The following is a 6000-nucleotide window of genomic DNA, read 5'->3' as shown; positions in this document are numbered from 1 at the left end:
CGCCCCTCCGGAATTCCACTTCCCTTCTGCCCCTGCCTGCTCCTCCGGGCTGGAGCAGACACAGAGTCGGTCTGCTCCCGTCCTGTGGAGAAACTGAATCCTGAGTCATCCAGGAGCCACTGCACTCAGAGCAGCTGACACAGAGTTGGTCTGCTCCTGTCCTGTGGAGAAACTGAATCCTGAGTCATCCAGGAGCCACTGCACTCAGAGCAGGTGACACAGAGTCGGTCTGCTCCTGTCCTGTTGAGAAACTGAATCCTGAGTCATCCAGGAGCCACTGCACTCAGAGCAGCTGGAGCCACTGCACTCAGAGCAGCTGAAACTGAATCCTGAGTCATCGAGGACCCACTGCACTCAGAGCAGAAGGATTTCCAGATCCAAGAGGTGGCCTGAGTCCCAGGAGTTATTCCACCCAGGAGATTAGGAGCATAAGACCACAGAGACCTCTGGACTCTGAGGAGCTCTGCAATAAGCAAGATAACTGGAAATACAGACTCCAGTTTTACACAGTGAGAGCAGGTACCACTAGAGTTAACCAGATGGCGAAAGGCAAGCGCAAGAACATAAGCAACGGAAACCAAAGTTTCTTGGCATCATCAGTGCCCAATTCTCCCAATATAGCAAGCCCTAAACACCCCATCACACCTGAAAAGCAGGATTCAGAATTAAAATCACTTCTCATGATGATGATAGAGGATTATAAGAAGGAATTAACTCCCTTAAAGAAATACAGGAGAGTACAAGTAAACAGATAGAAGCCCTTAAAGAGGAATCACAGAAATCCCTTAAAGAAATGGAAGAAAACACAAAGAAGGAGTTAAACAAAAACATTCAGGACCTGAAACTAGAAATAGAAACAATAAAGAAAGTTCAAAGGGAGACAACCATGGAGATAGAAAACCTAAGAAAGAGATCAGGAGTCACAGACGCAAGCATCACCAACCGAATACAAGAGATAGAAGAGAGAATCTCAAATGCAGAAGATACGGTGGAAAATATTGACACAGTTGTCAAAGAAAATGAAAAACGCAAAAAACTCCTAACTCAAAACATCCAGGAAATCCAGGACACAATGAGAAGACCAAACCTAAGGATAATAGGTATAGATGAGAATGAAGATTCCCAACTTAAAGGGCCAGTAAATATCTTCAACAAAATTATTGAGGAAAACTTCCCTAACCTAAAGAACAAGATGCCCATAAACATACAAGAAGCCTACAGAACGCCAAATAGACTAGACCAGAAAAGAAATACCTCCCGTCACATAATAATCAAAACATCAGATGCACAAAACAAAGAAAAAATACTAAAAGCAGTAAGGGAAAAAGGTCAAGTAACATATAAAGGCAGACCTATAAGAATTACACCAGACTTCTCACCAGAGACTATAAAAGCCAGAAGAGCCTGGACGGACATCATACAGACACTAAGAGAACACAATTGCCAGCCCAGATTACTATACCCAGCAAAACTCTCAATCACTATAGATGGTGAAACCAAGATATTCCATGACAAAACCAAATTTGCACAATATCTTCCCACAAACCCAGCACTTCAAAGGATAATTGATGGAAAATGCCAACACAAGGAGCGAAACTACAACCTAGGAAAAGCAAGTAAGTAATCTTCCAACAACCCCCAAAAAAGATACGAACATAACTTTACCTCTAATAAAAAAAAAAAAAAATAACAGCAAGCAACAATCATTTTTCCTTAATATCTCTTAACATCAATGGTCTCAATTCCCCAATAAAAAGACGCAGACTATCAGACTGGATACACAAACAAGACCCAGAATTTTGCTGCATACAAGAAACGCACCTCAGTGACAAAGACAGACACTACCTCAGAATAAAAGGGTGGAAAACAATTTTTCAAGCCAATGGTCCCAAGAAACAAGCTGGAGTAGCCATTCTAATATCAAATAAAATCGACTTTCATCCAAAATTAATCAAAAAAGATAAGGAAGGACACTTCATACTCATCAAAGGAAAAATCTACCAAGGTGAACTCTCAATTCTGAACATCTATGCTCCAAATGCAAGGGCACCTACATACATAAAAGAAACTTTACTAAAGCTCAAAACACACATTACACCTCACACAATAATAGTGGGGGATTTCAACACCCCACTGTCAGCAATGGACAGATCATGGAAACAGAAACTAAACAGAGACACTTTGAAATTAACAGAAGTTATGAACCAAATGGACTTAACAGACATCTATAGAACATTTCATCCTAAAACAAAAGAATATACCTTTTTCTCAGCACCTCATGGTACCTTCTCCAAAATAGACCATATAATTGGTCACAAAACAAGCCTCTACAGATACAAAAAGATTGAAATAATCCCTTGCATCTTATCAGATCACCACGGACTAAGACTGGTCTTTAATAATGACAAAAACAATGGAAAACCCACGTACACATGGAAACTGAACAACTCTCTACTCAATGATGACTTGGTCAAGGAAGAAATAAAGAAAGAAATAAAAGACTTTTTAGAATTCAATGAAAATGAGGACACATCATACCAAAACTTGTGGGACTCCATGAAGGCAGTGCTAAGAGGAAAGCTCATAGCTCTAAGTGCCTACAAAAAGAAACTGGAAAGAGCACACACTAACAAGTTGACTGCACAACTAAAAGCTCTAGAACAAAAAGAAGCAAATACACCCAGGAGGAGTAGAAGGCAGGAAATAATCAAACTCAGGGCTGAAATCAACCAAGTAGAAACAGAAAGAACAATACAAAATATCAATAAAACCAGGAGTTGGTTCTTTGAGAAAATCAACAAGATAGATAAACCCTTAGCCAGATTAACCAGAGGGCACAGAGACAGTATCCAAATTAATAAAATCAGAACTGAAAAGGGAGACATAACAACAGAAACTGAAGAAATTCAAAAAATCATCAGATCCTACTACAAAGGCCTATACTCAACAAAACTGGAAAACCTGGATGAAATGGACAATTTCCTAGACAGATACCAGGTACCGAAGTTAAACCAGGAGCAGATAAACCATCTAAATAGTCCTATAACCCCTCAGGAAATAGCAGCAGTCATCAAAAGCCTCCCCAATAAAAAAAGCCCAGGACCAGATGGTTTTAGTGCTGAATTCTATCAGACCTTCAAGGAAGACCTAATACCAATTCTCTTCAAACTATTCCACAAAATAGAGACAGAAGGAACACTACCCAATTCGTTCTATGAAGCTACAATTACACTCATACCCAAACCCCACAAGGACCCGACAAAGAAAGAGAACTTCAGACCAATCTCCCTTATGAACATCGATGCAAAAATACTCAATAAAATTCTAGCAAACCGAATCCAAGACCACATCAAAACAATTATCCATCATGATCAAGTAGGTTTTATCCCAGGAATGCAGGGATGGTTCAATATTCGGAAATCCATCAATGTAATCCACTATATAAACAAACTTAAAGAAAAAAACCACATGATCATCTCACTAGATGCTGAGAAAGCATTTGACAAAATTCAACATCCCTTCATGATAAAAGTCTTGGAAAGATCAGGAATTCAAGGCCCCTACCTAAACATAGTAAAAGCAATTTACAGCAAACCAGTAGCCAACATCAAGCTAAATGGAGAGAAACTTGAAGCAATCCCACTAAGATCAGGGACTAGACAAGGTTGCCCACTCTCCCCCTACCTATTCAATATAGTACTGGAAGTCTTAGCCAGAGCAATTAGACAGCAAAAAGAAGTCAAAGGGATACAAATAGGAAAGGAAGAAGTCAAAATATCGCTATTTGCAGATGATATGATAGTATACTTAAGTGACCCCCAAACTTCCACCAGAGAACTCCTAAACCTGATAAACAACTTCAGCAAAGTGGCTGGTTATAAAATCAACTCAAACAAATCAGTAGCCTTCCTCTACATGAAAGATAAACAGACTGAAAAAGAAATTAGGGAAATGACACCCTTCACAATAGTTGCAAATAATATAAAATACCTTGGTGTGAATCTAACCAAGCAAGTGAAAGACCTGTATGACAAGAACTTCAAGTCTCTGAAGAAAGAAATTGAAGAAGATCTCAGAAGATGGAAAGATCTCCCATGCTCATGGATTGGCAGGATTAATATAATAAAAATGGCCATCTTGCCAAAAGCAATCTACAGATTCAATGCAATCCCCATTAAAATCCCAACTCAATTCTTCACAGAGTTAGAAAAGGAAATTCTCAAATTCATATGGAATAACAAAAAACCCAGGATAGCGAAAACTATTCTCAACAATAAAAGAACTTCTGGAGGAATTACCATCCCTGACCTCAAGCTGTACTACAGAGCAATAGTGATAAAAACTACCTGGTATTGGTACAGAGACAGGCAGGAAGATCAATGGAATAGAATTGAAGACCCAGAAATGAACCCACACTCCTATGGTCACTTGATCTTTGACAAAGGAGCTAAAACTGTCCAGTGGAAAAAGGACAGCATTTTCAACAAATGGTGCTGGTTCAACTGGAAGACAACATGTAGAAGAATGAAAATTGATCCATTCTTATCTCCTTGTACAAAGCTCAAGTCTATGTGGATAAAGGACCTCCACATAAAACCAGATACACTGAAACTAATAGAAGAGAAGGTGGGGAAAAGCCTCGAATACTTGGGCACAGGGGAAAAGTTCCTGAACAGAACTCCAATGGCATATGCTCTAAGATCGAGAATTGACAAATGGGACTTCATAAAATTGCAAAGTTTCTGTAAGGCAAAGGACACTGTCAATAGGACAAAACGACAACCAACAAATTGGGAAAAGATCTTTACCAATCCTTCATCTGATAGAGGGCTAATATCCAATATATACAAAGAACTCAAGAAATTAGACTCCAGACAACCAAATTACCCTATTAAAAAATGGGGTATAGAGCTTAACAAAGAATTTTCAACGGAAGAAACTCGAATGGCCGAGAATCATCTAAAGAAATGTTCAGCATCCTTAGTCGTCAGGGAAATGCAAATCAAAACAACCCTGAGATTCCATCTCACACCAGTCAGAATGGCTAAGATTAAAAACTCAGGTGATAGTAGATGCTGGCGAGGGTGTGGAGAAAGAGGAACACTCCTCCATTGTTGGTGGGACTGCAAGATGGTGCAACCACTTTGGAAATCAGTCTGGCGGTTCCTCAGAAAATTGGACATAGCATTACCCGAGGATCCAGCTATACCACTCCTAGGCATATACCCAGAAGATGCTCGAACATATAACAAGGACATATGCTCAACTATGTTCATAGCAGCCTTATTTATAATAGCCAGGAGCTGGAAAGAACCCAGATGTCCTTCAACTGAGGAATGGATTCAAAAAATGTGGTATATTTACACAATGGAGTATTACTCAGCTATTAAAAACAATGAATTCGAGAGGTTCCTAGGTAAATGGATGGAACTAGAAATTATCATCCTGAGTGAGGTAAGCCAATCACAAAAGAAGACACATGGTATCCACTCACTGATTATTGGATATTAGCCTAGAACCTTGAAATGCCCAAGATGCAACTCACAGGCCACATGAAGCCCATAAAGAAGGAAGACCAAGTGAGGGTGATTCGGTCCTTCTTAGAAGGAGCAACAAAATACTCAAGGGAGCAAATATGGAGACAAAGTGAGGGACAGAAACTGAAGGAGGGGCCGTCTCAAGACCACCCCACCTGAGTATCTATCCCATGTGCAATCACCAAAGGTAGATGCTGATGTGGAAGACAGGAAGTGCATGCTGATAAGAGCCTGATATGGATATCTCCTCAGAGGCCTTCAAGAGTCAGACATATTCAGAGGCAGATGCTCACAACTAGCCATTGAACTGATCATGGGGTTCTCAATGGAGGAGTTAGAGTGAAGACTGAAGGAGCTGAAAGGGTTTGTGGCACCATGAGGAGAGCAACAATACCAACCAACCACAGCTCCCAGGGTCTAAACCACCAGCCTGGGAGCACTTAGGGGGGAATCCAGGGCTTCA

At 40.2% G+C, this 6000-nt stretch overlaps 1 protein-coding gene across 1 annotated transcript in view; it reads right to left on the bottom strand.

Annotated features, from left to right (window-relative positions):
• Nucleotides 1-6000, bottom strand: part of LOC114639413 (syntaxin-binding protein 5-like) — a gene marked incomplete at its 3' end in the record, with an annotated part of 222451 nt that overhangs the window by 101876 nt on the left and 114575 nt on the right. The window lies entirely within an intron of this gene.

This window comes from Grammomys surdaster, unplaced genomic scaffold (genome assembly GCF_004785775.1).
Source record: "Grammomys surdaster isolate TR1022 unplaced genomic scaffold, NIH_TR_1.0 125704, whole genome shotgun sequence".
Taxonomy (NCBI): Eukaryota; Metazoa; Chordata; class Mammalia; order Rodentia; family Muridae; genus Grammomys; species Grammomys surdaster.
The sequence above is the reverse complement of the archived record's forward strand: the minus strand, read 5'-3'. Positions and strand labels throughout refer to the sequence as shown.